General features: G+C 36.0%; 1 protein-coding gene across 5 annotated transcripts in view; it reads left to right on the top strand.

Annotated features, from left to right (window-relative positions):
• GRID2 (glutamate ionotropic receptor delta type subunit 2) overlaps nt 1-25516 on the top strand; it is a 1507251-nt gene that overhangs the window by 1303258 nt on the left and 178477 nt on the right. The gene's annotated exons all lie outside the window — the stretch shown is intronic.

Below are 25516 nucleotides of genomic sequence, written 5' to 3' on the forward strand. Positions count from 1 at the left end.
ATCGTCTGAAGCCTTCTTCTCTCAGCTCGTCAAAGTCATTCTCCATCCAGCTTTGTTCCGTTGCTGGTGAGGAGCTGCGTTCCTTTGGAGGAGGAGAGGCACTCTGCTTTTTAGAGTTTCCAGTTTTTCTGTTCTGTCTTTTCCCCATCTTTGTGGTTTTATCTACTTTTGGTCTTTGATGCTGGTGATGTACAGATGGGTTTTTGGTGTGGATGTCCTTTCTGTTTGTTAGTTTTCCTTCTAACAGACAGGACCCTCAGCTGCAGGTCTGTTGGAGTACCCTGCAGTGTGAGGTGTCAGTGTGCCCCTGCTGGAGGGTGCCTCCCAGTTAGGCTGCTCGGGGGTCAGGGGTCAGGGACCCACTTGAGGAGGCAGTCTGCCCGTTCTCAGATCTCCAGCTGCATGCTGGGAGAACCACTGCTCTCTTCAAAGCTGTCAGACAGGGACATTTAAGTCTGCAGAGGTTACTGCTGTCTTTTTGTTTGTGTGTGCCCTGCCCCCCGAGGTGGAGCCTACAGAGGCAGGCAGGCCTCCTTGAGCTGTGGTGGGCTCCACCCAGTTCGAGCTTCCCGGCTGCTTTGTTTACCTAAGCAAGCCTGGGCAATGGCCGGCGCCCCTCCCCCAGCCTTGCTGCCGCCTTGCAGCTTGATTTCAGACTGCTGTGCTAGCAGTCAACGAGACTCCGTGGGGTAGGACCCTCTGAGCCAGGTGCGGGATATAATCTCATGGTGCGCCGTTTTTTAAGCCCGTCGGAAAAGCGCAGTATTCGGATGGGAGTGACCCGATTTTCCCAGTGCCGTCCATCACCCCTTTCTTTGATTAGGAAAGGGAACTCCCTGACCCCTTGTGCTTCCCGAATGAGGCAATGCCTCGCCCTGCTTTGGCTCGTGCACGGTGCACGCACCCACTGACCTGCACCCACTGTCTGGCACTCCCTAGTGAGATGAACCCAGTACCTCAGATGGAAATGCAGAAATCACCCGTCTTCTGCGTCGCTCACGCTGGGAGCTGTAGACCAGAGCTGTTCCTATTCGGCCATCTTGGCTCCTCCCTCCCCTCCCCTGCTTTTTAAGACATGCTGCCTGCTCTCCTCAAACAATGGTGACCTCCAGGCCTCTATCTTGTAGGATCCAACTTGGCTTTCATCTTTTTAGGCAGCCTCCTGTAATATCCCTTTCTTCAATGTCGATTGTTCATGAAATTCCTTAGCATTTAGTTGTGGCCTCTCTTATGACACCTTATCGTGGGTACATTGAGATTTAATTTTATTAGTATTTAACATTTCATAATTGTGTGTGTATGCCTTCTTTTCATGCATTACATAATCTTTTCACAACTAGACCAAGTTCTGATATCTGTTATTAGGAGCCAAACCCAGCCCTGTATTTACTTGCTGTGGGAACTTGGGCAAATTATTGATCCCCTCTAATCTTCACTCAGTGCCAATATTTGTAAAATGGGAATAATACCTACTCATGAAGTTATTGTAAAACTTAATGAAACACTGCATGAAAAGCATTTTGCTCAGTGTTAGGGATGCAGTAAGAACTCAATAAAAATGTTTGTGTTATAATTTCTCTACCATTGTCACTCTCTTGAGAGCTATTAAATGACTTATCCCTGATTTCTTCTTACCTATAGGCCTTTTATTGCCCTAGAAGTTTGCACAACTAACTTTCCACAATTCTTCCTGGTAATAATATTACCGTGTAAATATTCTTCCAAGATTTTAAGATTCCCTCATCATTATATTACTTTAATTTCTGTGTAAAGATCATATAGAATACAAATAAAATGAGATCGTTATTTGCTCTTCAGGTACCACATTAATAACAATTTCTACCTACCATGTATTGATCGCCTATTATGTGGCAGGCACTGTGCTAGATATTTATTTTTCTTGCCTTGTCGCTAGTGTTCAAAACTCCACAAGGAAAGTATTTTGACACGAATTTTATGGCTGAGAAAACTGAGGTCCCAAGTAGTTAAGTAAATTATTTGTTTATTCTACATCTGTGTGGCAGAACTGGGTTCGAAATGAGATCTATATGTAAAGGCTATGCACTTTTTGCTAATTTCCTATTGCCTTGTGTTTATTATCTAGTTCGCTATTGAGCCATTCATATACAAATTAGCCCTAGTAAACCTTTGTAATTTCTAGAAATATTGCAATTGTATATGTTTAATGTACAATAAATTCTTCTTAGGCTATCACTAATAATATTTCTAATACCCCAATATGGCTTTCTTAGAAAATAAAGGCTACTTGAGGGCTGGGTGCGGTGGCTCACGCCTGCAGTCCCAGCACTTTGGGAGGCCGAGGAGGGCGATCACGAGGTCAGAAGATCAAAACCATCCTGGCTAACACGGTGAAACCCTGTCTCTACTACAAATACAAAAAATTAGCTGGGCATGGTGGCAGGCGCCTGTAGTCCCAGCTACTCGGGAGGCTGAGGCAGAAGAATGCGGTGAACCCGGGAGGCGGAGCGTGCAGTGAGCCGAGATCGCGTCACTGCACTCCAGCCTGTGCGACAGAGTGAGACTCGGTCTTAAAAAAAAAAGAAAAAGAAAAAAAGAAAATAAAGGCTACTTGAGAATGACCAAGTTATTATATTAAGACTTTTTCCAGATGCAAGTAAAAATTACGTTACATTGTTTTGTGTTGTAGCATTAACAATGCTCAATGTTTTGATTAATAAGTGTCTGATTTGATATATCAGTTGGATATTACTTGTGAAAACACGATCTGTCTCATTGTTGGATGTTGGTTTTTGATAGATCAGATTTAATGTATTACATGGACATTTATGAGGTTCTTCTACATACAATATAATTGATTTAATACGGATCTGGTTTATGGCTGGTGTATTTAATTTCAAAATATATCTGGCTTAATACTTAATGTATTTGTTTTGATATTCGGCATTTTGATGCAATGTTCAAGTGTATGATTTGATAAGAAATATATTGCTCATGGGCATGAAGAAAATTGTAAAAGAAAATTATCAGTAGACAGTGAACAGATGTGTAATTATGCAGAAATAATCACATTTTTAGAGCAGAAATCTAAAGTGAAAATATGTTTCAAAAAGATGTGTTAGCTTTGTTTAGGTAAACATTGGATTCTCAGCTTCATTCAATTAAACAAACAATAACAACAAACAATAAGCATATAAGACCTCCCAAAGTCAGCTATTTTTTAACAAATTGAAAATTAATTTACTTTGTTGAGTCTTTCCTCATGTGATAGTAACTATTTTATATATTTTGATAAGCTGTTACTTGAAGTAAATGTATTTCTACTTGTAGTTTTTATGTGTTTCTGTTTTGAAAATCTACAGCTCCGAAACATCATGATGAATGTTTTACAATCTTCTAGTTCACAGGGAAACAGAATGCAAGAGACTTACCAGCTTCTCCTAGGATGCGTTAGGAGTCAGTATACTTTTTAGCTTATGTATGAGATTGTTTTGCCTGACTTACCAATAGAATGAATTTTAATGCTCTCCTGCTCATTTGTGATTTCTCTTTCCTAGGAGAGAACTTCCTATAATTCCCTCAGAACCATCCCTGTCCCTATTGTTCATCATCCTTATCAGAGCAGTCACTCCAGCGAATCTCCCTATCTCAAAACCCAGAAGTCCCAAGACACTCTTCATTGCCTGTCCTCTTTTGCCTCCCAAATTTGTTAGCTTGCAGGTTCAGCTGCTTCTTTCTACTTCTTTTGAATCCAAATATTTCTTTCTGCCTCAACGAAAATCCTTGCCTACATACCTACCTTACAACCAAATGTTAGTCACTTAGTTCCTGTTATGTTCTATTCCCAAGCTGTGTTTCACACTTGAACTTCCATCTACTGAATTTCATTTTTTGCTACTCTATATTTGATACCTCTGGATCAAATATAAACTGTTGCATTGAAAGCTTTCTGTTAGATAGCCCTGACTTAAAGGATTGCAGCCTTATTCCTTAATAATATCAATAGGAAAGACTAAAAATATAGACAGTTTGCTGTGAACGAACAATGGACTATCGTATACTCTATACATTCTCTGGTACAACATACATGACAACTATCCAAGTTAGGGATGTGGAAACTTAAGCTCGTTGAAGTTAACATAGTCTAATAAGAGGAATGTCAGATTTCACATTTCACACCCGGGCGGTCTGACTCTAGTCTCTGTGTTCTTAGATCCAAATGATATCACTTATTGTTATAGCTTCCATTCCACATAGGCAATCTTACAACTTCATAAAATTATTCCATTTCTTCCAGCTGCTATCCCTCCCCCCATAGTCCACTGTCTCTTTCTTTTCATTCTTTATCTCTCTTTCCCTCGTTCACTCATTCCTTCTCATGCTTCCTTTCTCACCGACTCTCTTTTAAAGTTTTTTTACTGTGCTAAGCACCAATGAATTTTGCTTCAAATCACTGACTCTAAGAGGTTTCTAATAGGTTTCTTGCTGACAAAGAGAATAAATGTTAACTTTTCCCTCTTAGGTTGTTGCTCTCGTTTCTTTTCAACCAAATTTATTCTGATTAATCTTACTTATTTTTCTAAGATTTAACCCAGTTTTAAGAAGATTTCCATATGAGCAAGTTATAATACTATCTATATTTGCATTTTAGTATGTTTTGTATTTACAGATTTTGCATCTACCAAAATGCATCTTCTTGAAGGAGAATGCACCTCTAGATGCAAACTAAAACTATCTTTTGCCTCTTTCTTTATCCTCTTTCATAGCTTTCTGTTTCTGTTTCTATGTTTTATTCAGACAAAATAATGCAAATTTGTGCATATCTGTGTGCAGAGAAGAGATTGAAGCAAGAATTGTATAAAATGTGGCTTCATATTGAGTATATACTGTACTTATTTTTTACTTATAATTTCTTCAAGGCATAGAACAAAACCCACTCTAATCTGTCACTAAATAATGCTGTTAATGCTAATTTTTTCTTTTTAAGTTTTTCAGTAATTACATATATAATCTAGACTAAGAAAATCATATTCTGAATTAAACATTGCCACAAAATTTTACTTCCAACTCGATTCTAGGATATTTAAAACCAGGAAATGATACTGTCTCCTTTCACTTCTGGTCTGACACCGAATAGAGTGCTGGTGCACAGTCCATACCCAACAAATGTTGTTGGATGGACTTGAATGTGAATCACCTGCAGCACTCTGTTTAATGATTCAGCATCTATTCCACTAGAGAATGCAAAAGAAGCAGATCTGGAGAAGAGAAAAATTTTATAGCACTGTCATTAGTGGACACTTCTAAGCACAAGGAAACTTAAAAGTGTTTCACCTACAATTTAGAGTAAGACCAGCCTCTTCAGGTGTACTTCAGGTAAAGGGATTACAAGTAAATTGTAGGCATTTCTTTAAGTGAAAAAAGCTTTTAGATGATTACAGAAAGTCTCACAAAAATAATTTTATCATCATTGAAACTTTTTGTAATTTTCTCCTAAGTAAATTTCACTTCCAAATGTGTCATTTCAGTTTGAGATAAAATAATCCTAAAACTATGGCTTCCATTTGCTTCCATCAATCTACTGGAAAACAATGTGATTATATACACACAGAAAAATGTTATGTTCTGATTCCAGTATTGGCTTAGTATCTTATACCAAACTAACCCTTTCACACAAGCAGCCAGAACCTGGAAGAGATATGACCCTTGAGAGAAGAAACTGCACAAGGAAAGAGTCGCAGTTACGTGGCTTTTCCCCTGAGCACACTTCCAAGTCCACACACAGATCAAGACAGCTAGCATTCAAGAATAAAGTTGCAGTTTTACTGGCTTGGAGTGTCACAGGATGGAGTTAGGGTTGCTAAACATCTGAAAATTAAGAGGGAATACCAGAAAGATGAGAATCAGAACAGGAAGAGTCCTAAAATTGGCATTCAAACTGCCCTTAAATTCTTGGATAACCCTGAACTGTGTATGCACAGGGGAGAAACCATGCTGGAAAAAGCAACGGCTAGAAGGCCCAAGATTTAAGTGTAACTTAGCTGCCATATACCACAGCGTAGACAAAGTTTGGAGTTCAAGCCCTGCCAAATTAAAAGGGCTGAGTAAACTCATCAGGTATTCCATTAAAATTCCAGAATGAATCTGTAGGATTAAAACTATGTCTCAGTACAAATACAAGTTCCTTAAACAAAAACACAAACTTGATACATTGGATTTTACAAAAACAAAAAAATTTCTACTTATCAAATATGCTATTAAGAAAATTAAAAAGGTAAGCCATACAATGGGAGAAAATATTTACCACACAGACATATCTCTGACAAAGACCTTGTATCTCATATATAAAGAACTAAAATCAATAATGAAAAGACAAATAGTATAATAAAAAATAAACAAAAGATTGGAACAGTGGTTTCATAAAAGAAAATATACAAATTACCAATAAACTCAAAAATACTTAATTAACATCATTAGCCACCAAGAAAATATAAATTGAAACCACAATGATATACATTTCACATCCACCATAATAGCTAGAATTAGAAAGACTAATGGCACCAAATATTGGCAAAAATGTGGAGTGACTAGAACTTACATATATTGATGATGTAAAATGCGTAAAAACTACTTTGGAAATCTGTTTAGCAGTTTCTTACCAAACTAAAGGCATATATAGCCTATGACTTAGCAGTTCCAATCTCAGGTATCTACCTAAAAGAGAGGAAACTTCCATCCATAAAAGACTCATATTGGAAGCAACCCAAACGTCCAACAATGGGGAAATGGAAAAGCATAGTGGTCTACTCAGACCACAATACTGCAAGAAATAATAATGAGCTACTGATACACAAACCAGTTGGCTGTATCTGAAAAGCACTGTGCTGTTCAAAACTAGCCAGAGTCAGAAGAGTACATGCCATTTGATATCATTTCTATGAAGCTCAAGAGCCAGCAAAACAAATCTGTCATGGTGAGAGAAATCAGAGCAATAGTGCCCAGAGGGTGAGGAAGAGGGCAAGGAAAATTTCTGGAGTGTTGGAAATGTTCTGTATCTTAACTGAGGCAGTAGATTCACAGGTATATTTTTTAATGAAAATTCATCGAATTTGAGACTCAAAATCTGTGCTTTTCATGATAAGTAAATTTGCATGCTACAAATGGTTATACTGTGTGATTTGAATTGGATTTGGATTAAATATAGCATGATTATGGTTTGGATTGGATGGACAGTTGGACTGGATTAAATACAGCATAACCAGATGATAAGAACTGAAAATAGAGTATATGCCTACTCAAGGAAGTTCCTGACTCACCCCTCTCCTATACATCATATCCTACCCAACATAAATACATGGGTGTCCTGGAACATGTCCCATTTTCATGCCTTATTCTTCACTTCTATTCTTTAGGATTATTTCCTTTTCCTGGGGTTTACTCTTTTAATAAATTGGGAACTGCTGCATTCAATGAAGGGCATTTTAACTAAGGAATCCTGATAACACCAACAGCTGAGTTATTCTTGCTAGCTAGTAATTTCCAAAAGTTCAGCCATGAAAAAGATTAGTAATTGAATCTATGCAAGATTAAGCCAACCAAGACACAGGTTTCACTGAAGCTTCTAAAATATTACTTGTAAAATGTTTACTGGGATTAGTCCTGTTTAATCTCTGACCAAAATTTCTATTCTTCCTTTGTTCCTCTGTCTTTAAACTTTGATAATGATAATTTTTTTCATCAAGCCACTTTATAGAATTTTTTCCACATTGATGAGAAAAAATACTGATTCTCTGGCTTCTTTGAAAGTCATTCTATCCTTATTTGGAGTAACCATGTTATTATGAATAACACTATTATATTACACCTTTATTTTCTCATTGCTGGGCCAAGAAGTTAGTGAGATACTGAATTGTGACAACTGATCACCATATAGTTTCTTTTTAATGCCCTTGTGTAATGTGTAATAGACTGTGAACTATCATCACCTTAAAATGTCATCATGTTTTCATAACATGACAAAGTAATAATGTAAAAATGCTGAATTTAGTAATTGAAAACTGCCATGCTCAGTGAGTGATATTGCCAACACCAAGTCCTAATTTAAGAGTTAGTTTACTCATTTTCCACTTCATTTTATAAGAAAATCTTCCCATTTTGCTTTTCAGAGAGGATTGTGTTATTATACGGGCAATTCTTTTTCACTATTAAGCAATAATCAAATGCTGAGTTTTTCCCTTAACTCTTATGTAGTTGCTCTTGCCCAAGGCAATCAATTTAGTTAAGTATTACCTGTATAGTCAGTCTAAAAAAAATTGTCTGCCCTAAAGCTGCTTTTGATGCATGAGTGTACCTTGTTTTATGGGGCTTATTGCACTCCACAGAGATTGTGTGTTCAGTAAATTAAAGGTTTGCAGCAGCCCTGCATCAAGCAAGTCTATTGATGCCATTTTTCCCAACAGTGTCTGTCACATTTTGGTAATGATCACAAAGTTTCTAACTTTTTCATTGTTATTATATCTGCTGAAGTGATCTGTTACCAGTGATATTTGATACTACTATTGCAATTGTTATGAGGCACTGTGAACTGTACCCACATGATGGCTAACTTAATCAGTAAATGTGTTTGTTCTGGATGCTTCACCGACTGACAGTTTACTCATTTCTCTTCCTCTGCTCAGGCCTCCCTAATCCCTGAGACATAGCAATTTTGAAATTAGGCCAATTAATAACCTACAATGGTCTCTAAGTGTTCAAGTGAAAGGAAGAGTCACATGTGAGGAAGACATGTTGAAAGCCAAGACAGGCTAAAAGCTAGGCCTCTTCTGTCAGATGATTAGCCAAGTTAAATGCAAAGGAAAAATTCTTGAAGGAAATTAAATGTGCTACTCCAATGAATGCATGAATGATAAGACAGGGAAACAGGTGGGGCGCAATGGCTCACGCCTGTAATCCCAGCACTTTGGGAGGCTGAGGCAGGCAAATCACCTGAGGTCAGGAGTTCGAGACCAGCCTGGCCAACATGGTGAAACCCTGTCTCTACTAAAAATATAAAAATTAGCCAGACGTGGTGGCAGGCGCCTGTAATCTCAGCTACTCGGGAGGCTGAGGCAGGATAATCACTTGAACTCAGGAGGCAGAGGTTGCAGTTAGCCAAGATTGTGCCATTGCACTCCAGCCTAGGGGACAAAAGCAAGACTTCATCTCAAAAAAAAAAAAAAAAGAAAGAAAGAAAGAAAAGAAAAGAATGTGAAACAGCCTCATTGCTGATATGGAGAAAGTTGTAGTGGTTTTGTTAGAAGATCAAACCAGCTGCAACAACATTCCCTTAAGCAAAAGCCTAAGCCAGAGCAAGGCCCTAACTTTTTTCAATTCTATTCACCTCTATGAGAGACATGAGAAAGCTGCAGAAGAAAATTTAGAAGATAAGAGCTTGGTTCTTGCGGTTTAAGGAAAGAAGCCGTCTCCATAAAATGAAAGTGCAAAATGAAGCAACAGATGCTGATGCAGATGCTGCGGCAGGTGATCCAGAAGATCTAGTGAAGATCCTTTGATGGAGGTGGCTACACTAAACAACAGATTTTCAACGTAGATAAAACAGGCTTATATTGAAAGAAAGTTCCATCTAGGACTTTCAGAGCTAGAGAGAAGTCAATGCCTGGCTTCAGAGCTTCAAAGGACTGTCTGACTCTTGTTAGGGCCTAATGCAGCTGGTGATTTGAAGTTGAAGCCAGTGCTCACTTACCATTCTGAAGATACTATGGACCTTAAAAATTATGCTAAATCTACTCTGCCTGTGTTCTATAAATGCAACAACAAAGTCTGAATGGCACCACATCTGGTTACAGCATGGTTCACTGAATATTTTAAGCCCACTGTTGAGATCTACTGCTCAGAAAAAAAAAACTTTCAAAATATGACTGCCCATTGACAATGCACCTGGTCACTCCAGAGCTCCGATGGGGATGTACAAGGAGATCAATGTTTTCATGCCTGCTAACACAAGATCCATTCTGCAGCCCATAGATCAAGAAGTACTTTTGACTTTTAAATCTTATTATTTGAGAAATATATTTTATAAGGCCATAGCTGCCATGTAAGTGATTTTTATGATGAATTTGGACAAAGTAAATTGAAACCCTTCTGGAAAGCATTCACCTTTCTAGATGCCAGTAAGAACATTCACTATTCATGGGAGGAAGTCAAAATGTCAACATTAGTAGGAATTTGGAGGAAGTCCATTCCAACCCCCATAGATGACTTTCACAGGCTTAACACTTTAGTAGAGGAAGTAACTACAAATGTGATAGAAATCGTAAGAGAACTGTAATTAGACATGGAGCCTGACAACGTAGCTGAATTGCTGCAATCTTGTGATGAAATTTGAATGAATAAGGAGTCACTTCTTATGGAAGAGCAAAGGAAATGGTTTCTTGAGATGGAATCTACTCTTGGTGAAGATGTTATAAACATTGTTAACATAACAACAAAGGATTTAGAATATAACATAAACTTAGTTGGTAAAGCAGCAGCAGGGCTTGAGAGGACTGACTCCAATTTTGAAAGTTCTACTCTGGGTAAAATACTGTCTAAAAGCATCACATGCTACAGAGAAATCTTTTGTGAAAGAAAAATTTGATGAATGTGGCAAATTTAATTGTCTTATTTTTAAAAACTGCCACAGACACTCCAAGCTTCAGCAGTTACCATCCTGATCAGTCAGTAGCCATCAACATGGAAGCAAGACCCTCCACCAGCAAAAAGATTACAACTTGCTAAAGGCTGAGATGATTGTTAGCAGTTTTTAGCAATAAAATATTTTTAATTCGGGTATGTACATTGGCTTTTATAAACATGATGCCATTGCACACTTAATAGACTTCAATATAGTGTAGGCATAACCTTTATATGTACTGGGAAACCAAAAAGTCATGTGATTCACTTTATTGCAATATTTGCTTTAATGCTGTGGTCTGGAACTGAACCTGCAGTATCTCTGAGGTATGCCTATAATTGGGATTAGTAATGTATAGATATGAAAGAGCTAATTGAAATGCAAGCCCATCTATGATTATATGCCAAAAATGACTGTTCTTGAGTAGTTCTGGGGGGCAAAAATCATACTTTTCCATAGGAACAAATATCTTCAAATTTGCAATGTCCAATGTGATAACCCACTAGCCCCATGTGACTAATTTAAATTTAAATGTGTTAAAATTAAATAAAATTTAAAAATTCAATTCCTCAATCATATTAGCCACATTTCAAGTGCTCAGTAGCCATATGTGGCTTGTGGGTATATATTGGACAGCATAGACATAGAACACTGCCAACATTTCAAAACATTCTATGAAACTGTGCTGAGTCATACCTACACTTTTGGAATCTTTTGGTATCTATGCTACTTAAACCACAATGGTTTACCTTAATAATGGTAACTTAAATACCTTTATTCTGATGGAACACTATGTATAGTCTATATATAGCAGAAATATCATTGATCTGTCACAACATTCCGTTATTACTTGGTCCTTATTACCAATGTTTGAGAATTGGAATATAGTAATAGTTGAATGAATAGGGAGTTCAAGGTCTTGTGACCACGAGAAAGAAAGAAAGTGAATAATTCTTCAACAAAAAGTATTTATCACTTGCCTACTCCTGATAATATTGGGCCTTGTGCTAGACATAGGAGAGGTGATGATACTAGCATGAAAAGCATGCAGTTCCAGCCTACCAGAAGTTTACAGTTACATGGCATAGAACAAAGTCAAAAGAGGTAAGTATAATGCAATGTGCTAAAATGCTGCTTTAGGAGTAAATACAAGGTGCGATAGGATCATATAAGGGGACACTAACCAAAGCCTGGGGTCCTGGAGAATTTTTAGGAATAAGTGACATCTAAGCTGATCCCAGTTATGAAAAGATTAGTAGAAGTTAGAGAGGATGGTAGAAAGTAGAACTGAGGCTGGCCATGGTGGCTCACGCCTGTAACCCCAGCTCTTTGGGAGGCAGAGGTAGCTAGATCACTTTGGGTCAGGAGTTTGAGACCAGCCTGGCCAACATGGTGATACCCCATCTCTACTAAAAATACAAAAATTAGCTGGGCGTGGTGGCATGTGCCTATAGTCCCAGCTACTTGGGAGGCTGAGGCTGGAGAATCACTTTTACCCGGAAAACAGAGACTGCAGTGAGCTGAGATCACGCCTCTGCACTCCAACCTGGGCGACAAAGAGAGACTCTGACTCAAAAAAATATACAAATAAAAAAATGTAGAACTGAGAGGGGAAGGTGAACAGGAAAACACTCCAAGCAAAAGAAAATGAATATCTAAGAACCAAGGGCAAGAAATAATACAGCCATTTAGGGAATTTTAAGTATGAGAAATGAGAACAAATGCTGTTCATGAAGGTGAGCCCAACTAGAGATAAAATTGATTTCTGTTATAAAAGTAGAAATGTCTCACTTATTTTAGGATTTAGGTTGTTTTACAATATAATTTCAAAAGCAAACTTTCTCCCTAGTATTTTTTCAGAATCCATATGCACATACCTATTAACAGTGGTTGGGAAAGGGAAATATAGATGGACAGATGGCAAGATCTAGCAATTTTATCATAAATTTTATGTGTATTGGGTTTTTTCCAATCTTCTTCCATTATAATTTTATGTTAACATATTATTCAGTTTAAAGTTAAGGTGTGTCAATGGCCCTCCTAGCCTGACTAGGAATAAATCAGTTATTAAAGCAAAGCAACTATGAGCATGTAATTATGAATACCCTAGGACTTATACACTCATAAATCATAGGACTCAAAAGCTAACTATTATTTTACTGTATATGTTAATGATGCTATTTAAAAATTCTAAACATAAAACAAAAATATTTGGGCTTTTATTCAGTATTCTTTACTGTATACCTAAAAATTATGAATTTGACTATGTATAAATTAGGCCTTAATAAACTTGACTTTCAAAAAATCTTATTAAAAAACAAAAACCTTCAATTAGGTATTTACACACATGTAATTTTCATAAATGCATAAATGTAACTACACTTGTCTTTTAGAGCATTATTTTTACTGTTCTGCTTGGCTTTTCCCCATTCTTCTCTTTTTTCACACCTCCAGCCATATTTTTCTACCTTCAAAAGATAACAAATGGAATACATAGTATTATTCCATATTTTTCTCTAAGCATTTTTAATAATGTACTAACATGTTTACACATATACTCATGTATTTATATAAGTCCTGGTCATTGTTGGTTTAAAAAATAGGATTACATTATAAATACTTTCTGTGCCTTGCTTTTTAATATTCTGCAAACACATCGTAGAAATCCTTCCATAGCACCTTGTATAGCTCTAATAGATTCATTTTAATGGTTCCATAATGTTTCCTGGCAGGAACACTTCATCATTCTATGACTGATGAACATTACCACTATTTCCAATTTGATGTCACAATAAACAATGATGCACTGAGTATTGTACTTTAATCCGAAATTTTTATTTCTCTTGGATAGATTCCTGGGAATGGAATTGCTGGGCCAAAAGACATCTATGTATTTTTTAATTTGAATAGATGTTGCTTTTGAAAAAGGCTATAACATTTTCCTGTTTCCACTAGCAATATGTGAGAGTACACTTCTCCATACATCTCCACCAGCAATAGATATTAAGTATTGCCAGACATTTAATAGATATAAAGCAGTATGCCCCTCATTTTATTTTGCACTCACCACTAATGAGTTTGGGTATTTTTCATATGCTGTTGGACATATATATTTGTACTATTTTGCATTGCCTCTTCAGATGCCATCTATTTTTATTTTGCACACGCTATTCTTTTCTAGTTAAATCATTAGAGAAGCATCTGTATAATTTTAAACATTAACTGTTTGTCCCCCATGTTCCAATTTTTTCCAAATTTGTCAGTCTTTTCTTGGCTTTGTGAATGGTGTTTTTTCTCATACAAAGCTACTTTTAAATGCTTCATGTAAACCAAATGTCTAACTTTACATATATATATATGTATGTAAGTATATATATGCATATATATACACATATATGTATATATACACGTATATATATACACACATATGTGTATATATATACGTATATATATACACATATATGTGTGTATATATATACACATATGTATTCTGGATTTAATAAGTTGGTTAAAAATTCCTTCCTTATATGTATTACATATGCTCCCCTGGTTTTTCTTATAGGGATTTTATTATTTTATTTTAAACTATTTAGTCCAACTGAAAATTATTATTTAGAGTACAAAATGATTTGATTTTATTTTCTTCCTGTCAATTATGCCAACAGCATTCATTAAAAAGTGACCAGCTTTTTAGATAGACAACCCAGAACACAAATGCATCAGATCAAAACTCGTAAAATATAGTGTGTAATAATAATTATATATGTTTTATTACTTTAACATAAAAACATGAAATACGCATTTATTTAAAATTATATATTATTCTGTATTATTTATTTTTATTACAAAATGCTATATAAACAACAGGACGAGTTAACAGGGTCAATAAGTAGTAACTGATAGTAGTACTAATTAAATAATAGATGTGACAAAAGTATAACAATATTTTAATAAGGTTTTTTTTCTGTCCTCTGATACAGCAGTTATTTTTAACTCTTTGCTGACTCCGTGCTGGATATTTACATTTGTAGTGTGTATTTAAGACATATAAGTGTGAAACTTTTTAAAAGGGGAACATAAATACTACAGGACTAATTTAACAGATATTAACTGTATTAAATAACAACAGCAATAACATGTTCTTTTCTGTCCCCAAATATAGTAGGACAATTTTACTCTTTCTTCTCTGATAATACTTCGATGAATTGCCTGTAATTTTTGGGGCTTCCTTTTCTTTTATTCAGTTGTAGAACTGAATATAGTCAAACATAAAATGCACTTTGGTGTGCAATGCTGCTCTTATCAAGCCTGCATTACGTTGATTCTGGTGTCATTCCAATGTGATGACACCAAGCTAAATATACTCTTAACAAGCATTTGACTATAAAATGAGAGTTCAATTATTAGCAATAATGTTTTTCAACTCGTAGAAATTAGTTCCAGCTCTCCAAAAAGATGTCCATACTCTTTGATTCTACAAGCTTTCTTTTAAAGGCCAGGCTTTTGTCAATCATCTTTGCATCTATAAATTCATCATATAAGCTAAATATATCTAAGGTGTCCACCATTTTTAAACACTCTGAAGCACTTTGGATGTTATTATAAGTGAAATCTCTCTTAGAAAAATGATTTTAAAGCACAAGAGTAATTTGAATTTTGTGAAATTGGTGCTAGATTCTAAAGTTACAGTTTTAGTAAAGAAATAGAGAAAGTCTTTATAGTAGCATGATTTATAATCCTTTGGGTATATACCCAGCAATGGGATCACTGGGTCAAATGGTATTTCTAGCTCTGGATCCTGGAGAAATCAACACACTGTCTTCCACAATGGTTGAACTAATTTATACTCCCATAAATATGTACAATTATTATGTGCTAATAATAAAAGGCCTTCACCCCCCCAAAAAAAAAAGGAAATTGAGGAAGTTCTGTGTAACTTGGCTACCTTGTTGTGGTGACTTACTGTTTTATTTTTTATTTTTATTGTTTCGTAGTAAAAAAGTTTTGAAGTAGTTGTATTTTTTTAATGTGTCATTGTTTCACTCTGAGTTTTTGTTACAATCTACACATACCATCAAACAACACAGGTGCAGTCAGTTCATCCTTTTTTATACTCCTATGGTTTTTTTCAAAAATCATCAAGCAAGTTTGGAAATATAGCATATAAATTTTTATTTTACTGTATTCTTTTCTGCATTGTCACTCAATGTATTTCCAGATTAGAGAAGGACATTTCTTCTTGTCTCACACTTTGAAAATGATTTTATGATAGTCCAACATTTTAGCCATTCATAGTCATCTTGTAGTCATATGTCTAAAGGAGCTAGTTATCTCCTTCCATCTCTATTAAGTAAAAACCCTCAAGTTTTTCTGCACATTTTGAGGTAACTGAAAAGTGATCAAAAATTTTAATTATGAAAGCTTTAATATCACAGGTAAGTAGTGTTGTACACAAGCTGTGCAGTTCATTTTGCAGGTGAGATCTTTTAATTTTCTTAGATAAGAAGTTTATAGACTAAGGCCGGGCACAGTGGCTCTCGCCTATAATTTCAGCACATTGGGAAGCCAAGGCACGCAGATCACTTGAAGCCAGGAGCTCGAGACCCGCCTGTCCAACATCGCAAAACCCTGTCTCTACCAAAAATAATACAAAAATTAGACCAGTGTGATGGTGCACACCTGTAGTCCCAGCTACTCAGGAGGTTGAGGCAGGAAAATGGTTTGAACCCTGGAGGTGGAGGCTGCAGTGGTCTCAGACCAGCTACTGCACTACAGCCTGGGCAACAGAATGAGACTCTGTCTCAAAAAAAAAAAGTTTATAGACTAAACAAAACTTGCTTAAATTTACACTTGCAATGTCTATAGAATATGCAGGTAGAGGGCAAGTATCTGGACAAAATATCAGTAAACTTTTGCTTTATGTTTTCTGCAGTTTTATTAAAATATTCATAAAAATCGGTGTGGCGATCGAGACCATCCTGGCTAACATAGTGAAACCCCATCTCTACTAAACAAAATACAAAAAATTAGCCAGGCGTGGTGGTGGGCTCCTGTAGTCCCAGCTACTCGGGAGGCTGAGGCAGGAGAATGGCGTGAACCCGGGAGGTGGAGCTTGCGTGAGCTAAGATCATGCCACTACACTCCAGCCTGGGCGACAGAATGAGATTCCATCTCAAAAAAAAAAAAAAAAAATTCATAAAAATCAAGAAGATGATTTGAAGCTCCATTTTTAAAATAAAAGTACCTAAAAGCTAGATGAATCAGTTTTTGTTGCCATTATTTGACACATAACTTTACTGCAGAAAACATTCAAGTAAGATCTGAAAGAATCAGCTCTATAGAGTAAGAGGCCAACACGTCTGTTAGCAAAATTTTGTCCTTTTGTTTTCCCACGGCACATTTTATTTGAAACCTAGTAATGAGGAAAAGTAGCTTCATTCCATTTTATAGAGCTATCAGGGGAATGGTACAATAATGTATGTTTCTTGATGTGGTATGCCCAAACTAACTCATAGCCACTGTTTTTAACTGTGCATTGGTGTCTTTTGGGAGACACAGAATCTTTTGATTGATTTAGAAGTATTCCCTGTCTTATTCCAAACTATGAGATTCAGTCTGCATATGTGTTTTTACATCGTTTTCCTCCATCATACCCAATTGCAAATTTCTTTTCTGCAGATTGTGCAGTAGTTTGTTTTGGTTATTTGCCTCCCTGATCCAGTTATTTCTGTCCTTCCATCTGTAATAAGATAACATTGTCATTTAGCCTTATTTTTCAGCGATATTCAGGTCATGCTGGCATTGGTATTATAATCATTCTCATTTTTATTATCTGAACTCTCAGAAAAAAACCAGTATCGAAAGTTAAATTAACATTATCTTGGTATCGAGATGATACCAAGAAAACCGTTAATCCACAGACAAAGGACTGTTAATACTCATGAACACAATGTGCTTAAGTAACACACTTAAGCCTCAGCACTCACAGCAGTGCAACAAGGGGTGATTCATTATTGTGAACAGCAAATCACAGTTGCCAACATCAGCAGTCAGGAGGAAAAACAGTGACAGCAACTGTGGGAAACATAATCTATGCCATATCCATCTGCTACAAAAACAGTGTTGCTTTCAGCTATTTTTTGAGCCGTGGTATGGGTTTGATACTACCCCTCCCTAACCCTCTGTACCCATTGCCAAAAACCTGGATTTGTTGCCTCCCTGAAAGTTTACTCATGACATGGGGCTTTTGTGCTATGACTGGGCATTGGAGGCAAACCTGGGCAATTGTCACCCTAGCTCTTCCTATTAAGCTTACATTTATGAGCATTTCCGTCAATTCATCTATTCAATACTTTGGTTGAGAAATTGGGGCTGGATTATTTGTTGTAGCCTCAAAGATTTTTTTGGTCTCACTTGAATCCAGTTAAGTGCTCTTCTTACTTTTCTGTTAGAATTGTAATCTTCCACACTGCTGTTTCCCTGGAGTGTATTCTACTTGTTCTAATTCATTTTTCCCTTTCCGACTGTGGAACTCACTACGTGGATTATTCTTTTTCTTCGTCAGCTCATGAGGATTCAGGTCTAGTTGTTGAAGTAGCCTAGGGACTGGCAGTCTTGCTAATTGTAGAAGGTAAAATATCCTCTCTTCCTGTGGGCCAGAACAAACAAGGTGACTCCATTCCCCTCCTGAGACACACAGAAGCAGCTAAGGGCTCTCCAGTCTTCTGTTCTGACCTAAGGCACAGGACTCCAGGATAGGGAGGTCTCTGTCCATCCATTCAACTCTTCCTGGCCAGTTTAAAGGCAACAGAACATGTATATTAATGGTAACAAATGTCTAAGGAAGGAAGTCCGGAGGACTTGGGAGCCACAGATCTCTGTGAACCAAGCTTTCCTCAAACTTAGTTTCTTCCTTGCCTTCCCTGCAGGTTGCACTTGTTTTTGCAGACACACCCAGCCTGAAGGAGAGAATCACCAGTTCTTTTCCCACATGCTCTACCTAGAGCCCCAACCTTTCTAAACTTCTGTCTTCCAGAGCCCAGCAGCCATTTGTTTCAAGAAAAAGTTGGCAGCGGAGGGTAAAGAAGCTACATTCAGTTTTCTATTTTCCTAGAATGCTTTTAAAAACTTTAAAAAATATATTTAGTATTCCTGATAATCTCCAAAAGAACAGGCAAGAAATAAGATTTAGAGGTGGGCATAACACTTCCTTTCTAGGTTAAAAAATTGATTTTTTTTAAAAAGTTGATGTTTATTTTAAATACATTCATATATTCTTTTTGAAAGTTTGTGCCCTATGATAACTATGCGAGAGCACAAATTAAAATTTTGACAAAATAGCAGATAAATTATCATAGGCCAACAATTAAGGTAGCAGTAAACAAAACCATATATATTTTAAAGTCAGTCTTAAGTACTTAAACTTGAGTTTGATCATGATTTATTGTGCTGTATAAATTCAGAAGAATTGATGAATGCTGCTAAATTATTAATTTGCCCAGAGTGTGAGAGGCTACCACCCAGAACCATGTGTTATAAATATTAAAGCCATCCCATCGTTAGGACTTATGTGGGCAATGAATTATAAGGACCACTGTAAATCAATTCTGGGTTAATCATAACTCTTTGCGCCTGTGATTCACAATCACATTATCCCCCACTGACCATTAGTTAAAATTGGAAAGAAGTTTGCAGCTTAGTGGGCAAGGCTAGAATTTATTTCCCTCACATTATTCTCAGGCGTTTTCATTTTTATTTGATAAGGAAAAATAGATTTTCATTATTCAAGCTTTATTTTAATTTTGAAAAGCTCTGCTTTGTTTCATTCCTAAGAATCAGAAATGCTTAGAGAGCAATGGCTACAAAATCAACAGGCCTTGAGGGTCCAGAGTCATATAAACCAAATATTCATTTTTTCCAATGATCTTGAGAAGTAAGCAACCTTTTTCTTAAAAGCCCAATTTTTTTTTTACCTTAATACCGTGATCATATAGAACTGAGGAAATTGCATGCTTTCTGTGGCCCTTGCCGTAAACTACATAGCATTATGTTTCTTTACATAACTGTTGTTTCTCAAACTCCATAGGCTATACCTTACAGGCAAAGGCTATTCTATGTCACATGCTTTTGCATTCCTATGGAGAATCTCCCAGAAATTTATATTTAATGTAGTGCAAAGAGCATAGGAAGATAGCCTTGATCTCACATTCCAAATCTACCGCAAATCATTGGTATGACTTAGAGCAAGTTACAATTACCTCACCTGTGAATTAGATATCATATCAGCTGTCTCACAGTGTTGTAAAGAACAAATAAATGTGTATGTAAATGGCATTTTTAGCAGTTGAAACATGTTTGGTAAATGTTATCTATTATCATAAGAAATAAATGGAGGACAGAGGGAGGATTTTCTTTAGCAAAGGAAATTCATATCTAACCCTTTTGGTTTAATGTCACTTTTCCATAATTGTTCCCACTGAATGTTTTTTAATAAGAAAGGATCATCATTTCTGTGTCTCTGAAGCTATAGATTTTGGAGTGAGCTTTTAAGAAATTTACTAAATTAAAGATTCATGTGAGAAAGAGTATTGTCCTCCCGATTCAAATCAAAATTGGTGAGATAACAGGTAGCGATAAGTCTGTTTGTGGCATGGACTTCTGTAGTTAGTACAGGAGGCTGCTACCTAATGAATTAAAAAGCAAAGTGCTTTCAGCATCAGCTCATGATGGAGATGTCAGAACAGGAGCATACAGGACACAAGTAATCTATATACAAATAGAAATGTGTCATAATCCCTAACATGTTGAGGAACACAGGTGCAGGTTTTGAAAATGCACTTTCCCTTTCTTCACTTTACTTGGCAAGAAATGCAAATATTTAAGAAAATAACATTGAATATTTACAGTTCTTCACCTGACAAATGGAAAATTTCAAAAAGTTTTAGGCTAGAGGAATGTGCATAAACGAGAAATGGTCTCCAAAGCATATCTGTGTTTTCAATTGGTTAGGTACTATTGATAAGGAATTTAAATATTTGGGGTTTTCTTATACAGCTATTTCAGTTACCAGAATATTTGAGACTTGTCCTGATTCCTTCCAATAAAAATCAATTTCCCTTTTCTTTTACGACTTTAAACAAAATCTGTTCATATGATCCTTACCATAATGTGATTCGTGTTACAACAATTTAGTACTTGACTTATCTCCACTACTGAGTTGTAAGCAGCTTGACGATGGGGGCCCAAGTCTTACCTTTATATTCCTTATAGACTTAACCTTCAGGATTTTAGAGTTAATGTGTAATGATTGTTAGTAAAATTGAATTTAAACAACAACTGTTAAAGAAAAATATAGAAATGGGAACAAAACCTAGCTCCTAGTGTTATCTGGGAAGTGAGAAATTTATCACGGGGAGTCTATTGATATCTCAGGCACTATTACGAGGACACAGGTGCTGAGCCTCAATAGTTACCAATGTCAATCAATAACCATAGCATCCTAGCATCTCTACTTTGGGGTCTGGAGATTGAAAACACTAGAGGTAGATATCACTTTGGATTATTTTTCTTCCTCATAATGAGACCTGGAATATGCTGACATGAAGCTCCCAGATTCATTTTTGCTTTCTTCTGTTTAACCTAGTATGAAGGACTCTTCTGGTGTGGAGTCCATTAGTAAATAAATCAATGGCATGTGATTCAGTTGCCTGTCTAAACATGGCCTCAAGAACAGGGCTAGTTGAAAAATTTTAAGAAAACTCCATTACCTAGTCAGATGGATTGAAAATTTTTAGGCCAGTCCTTCAATTATTATTCTGTTGAAAGGTGACTTTAGACTTTGTTGATGAGTATTTTATAGAGTTTTCATTTGATGGTTAAAGACCATTCAAAAGGCAGTGATTATATGTTTTAATTGATGAAAAAGGCCAGGGCCATTTTTAAAAGCTAAAATAGTTTGGGTTACTATGCAACATTTCACTGCCATTGCTACAGGCTATAATCACACTGTTTTAATGATTCTCTTTTTAAAAATCCCTTCATAATTCTTTGGAACATTAGTATTGCAAGAGACAACATATATAATGGCAAGGATAATGTTGCTATACATTTAAGTAGAGCTCTACAGTTCACAAAGCATTGACAACAATGCTAGAAAACTTTTCTAACAGCAAAGCAATATGTCCCCTACTGGGGAGGTCCCTTGAGGTTTGTAAAGAAGCTGCCAGGGGATCCAGGAGGCCAGACTAACAGTTTAAAACAGAAGATAATCACAAAAATCAAAGTAGGTTGTTAGAGGAAGCTTCAAGGTCACTGCTACTCCCAATCACTGTAAATTTAGACCTAGGGAGCTATAAGCAGATCTGCAAGTTGGTTGCAAAGATCAGAGAAAAGAAGGAAACTATGGGATAACTCTGTGGGTGAGAAATCAATGCAGACGAAACCTAACCAAGTGTTTTTCCTTCTCTCACACTAACACTCCAAGCATCTCCTAGTTTTATAATTATATCAAGCCCCACATATATAAAATTGTTTCCGATGATATTACTCATTTTTTTATCATCAGCATCATTAGTAATAAAAAAGTGGTGTGCATAAGCTGTCAGGATTGTTAAAATGCATACTCCCAGGCCTTAAACATCAAACATCATCATGCAGTAACTTTGGGATTAGATCTAGAATCTACATTTCTAACACAAAAATCCCCTAGTAATTCTAATGGTGGTAGTCTTAGCATCACATTGTGAGAAACACTGACCGATAGTACCTAAACTAGGGTTTAGGGTTCCACAGACACTCCATGAGTAATACTTGCATTAAATGCTTTCTTTAGGGAAAAAACTTTTGTCTGTTTTAATACCTCATGGTTTGGTTGGGGTTCACCTCAACAAAAGACAGTAAGTATCCACTGAGCACAGTTAACTGGACTGAAGGTTTTAGACCATTCATTGTTTCATACAAAACTTTTTATTGGGTATCCAATATTGGTGGGATCTAAGCAAATATATTAAAAGGCAACAATTAAATATTTCTTCTATATTTGCTTCCTTTACCTTTATGTTTTGATATTCCATTCTTTTTTCAGTACCAAAAAAAGTCTCGCATGTTCTTCTAGTTTTTCTTTTCTTAAAACTTGGCTTTTAAAAAAATTATATTTAATTTATTACACTACGGAAATTTATTTTGTGTGATGTGACATAGTGCTCTAATATTGACATTTTTGCAATAATCACCTGTCTCACGTTTTTTGAATATTTCATATTTGCCACACTGATTTGATTTATCGACTTTCTAATACAGTCTTTTTTTTAAAGAGAGGTAAAAGTTTTATGATGGCAGATGATTCTTTTTTTTATTATTATTATACTTTAAGTTCTGGGATACATGTGCAGAACCTGTGCAGGTTTGTTACATAGGTATACACATGCCATGGTGGTTTGCTGCACCAATCAACCTGTCACCTACATTAGGTATTTCTCCTAATGCTATCTCTCTCCTAGCCCCCTGACCCCCCAACAGGCCCTGGTGTGTGATGTTCCCCTTTCTGTGTCCATGTGTTCTCATTGTTCATGTGGTGTTTGGTTTTCTGTTCCTGTGTTAGTTTACTGAGAATGATGGTTTCCAGCTTCATCCATGTCCCTGCAAAGGACACGAACTGCCAGCAATTCCATTACTGGGTATATACCCAAGGGATTATAAACCATTCTACTGTAAGGACACATGCACATGTATGTTTATTGCAGCACTATTCACAATAGCAAAGACTTGGAACCAACCCAAATGCCCATCAATGATAGACTGGATAAAGAAAATGTGGTACATATACACTATGGAATACTATGCAGTCTAATACAGTCTTTATATAACATTTATATACTTTTAAAAACAGTAAACTTTTGTTCTGTTCCACTGATTTTCTATTCTTAAATACATTTTGTACTGTTTTATTTTTAAGCTTTATAACATGTCTCATTACTTGGTATTCTAAGTCTCTGATAATTATTAATTTTTTAATTTTCAAAATTTCATTACTATTCTTGTCTGTTTTCTCCTAATTAAATTTGCAAAGGTCTTAAGAAGTTCTAAAATAACCTTCAGGCATTTTATTTAGAATTACATTTTGTATTGGAGAATCTGAGGAAAATTTAAATGTCTTATAATTATGCATCTGCATTCTTAGGAATATGTTATGTCTATACAGAAACTTGTTCAAGTTGTCTTCAGTCAGGTGTTAAGGTATTCTTCATATAGCTCCTACTAATTTATTGTTAAATTTCTCTCTATGTATTTATATTTAATATACATAGATATTTTTACTCAAACTATCATCTCATTAATATATTAATAGAAAAGCAAATCATTTGTATATATCCATTTATGATCAATCTATTTTTTTAATCTGAATTTTTAAAATACTTTTTCACTTGATTCTGGTGGGCTTCTTAAATATATCATCATATAATGATAATTTTGTCTCTACTGGATGATAATTTTTTCCTAATAGATTGAAATCATAGTTTTGTTTCCATCCTTTTTTGCATAGGATAAAGTTGTTACAATAATGTTAATTTTGGATTACTAGTAAGCATAATTTTCTTTACTTTAATGGTAATGCAACGAGAGTTTAAGCTTGTAATAGGCTTGCTGTTGTTTGAAGTATTCTGTATCTCATTACGGATTTTTTTTCTTCCTGGTTTACCAATAGATAGATAACAGGTAGATAACTGTTTATAATTTTGCCAAGTATCTTTCTTGTGTCTATTGAAAGATCATTTAAAAATTTTATAAAGCCTCATTTGTAAGATATGTTGTCACCCCAGTAACATTTCTAATACTGAACCAATGTTGCTTTTCCTTGTTTAATAATGTTACATTATTCTTTTAATATAAGCAAACTAACCTTGGAGTTTAACTATTACTTCTATTTATTTTATGAATTCCTTAAGTCCATTTTTATATGTGAAAAAGTTGAAAATATACCTTATTGAGATGTTTAGGATAGTAGGTTGGGCTTTTATTGGGTAAATTTGTGACTTAGTGTATGAGTGATTACTGAGGGGAAAAAATATAATGACTAAAGACATTGTAAGTGAACCAGAGTGAAGTTGTGTTCCTTAAGTGATGATAGAGGAGGTTGTGGAATCGTTTTATTTTCCTCATTGCAATGCCCACCAGGGAGTTTTCTTCTAAGTTCAGCTGCAAGATATCCATAGGCCGCATGTGACAATAGATTAATTTAGAAGGACACAGGACAGGAGATATAGCTCATCAGCAGGGCAGCATTGTCATTTTTTCTTCAATGTGAGTTGTACTTGCAGCTTTCATTTAGAATAGGGATGACATGCAAGATGATACCTATACTGAGTGAGTACAGAAGCCCACCTGGCTTAGAAGCCTAGTAACCCAAGGCGTCAGTAGCTCTTGTCATAACTCCAAAGGCATAGCTTTCAGGGTCCCCAGAAGGGGCAGTCCCAGTCACATGAATCACCGAACTGGTAGAAGCACAAAGACATGGCTTCCTTTCATGCATTTTTTGTTCTCTCAATCCAAATGACATTTTCCACTCAGGGGTCATTTTACTATAAGCAACGTGGCCTAAAAGTATAGTAAACATTCGACCTTTCCCATGTTTTCAGAACAGAGATATAAATTAATCAAAGTACAAATTCTCATTCAGAATAAAAGCTTACTTAGAAATACAGTCTGCCCTCCATATCTGCAGGTTCTGCATGTGCGGATTCAACCAGCCATGAACTGAAAATATTTTTAAAACACAATAGAGAGTAATAATATAATAAAAATACAAATGAAAAACAATACAGTGGGCCGGGCGCGGTGGCTCACGCCTGTAATCCCAGCACTTTGGGA

The sequence above is a fragment of the Pan paniscus genome, chromosome 3, assembly GCF_029289425.2.
Source record: "Pan paniscus chromosome 3, NHGRI_mPanPan1-v2.0_pri, whole genome shotgun sequence".
In the NCBI taxonomy this organism is placed as follows: Eukaryota; Metazoa; Chordata; class Mammalia; order Primates; family Hominidae; genus Pan; species Pan paniscus.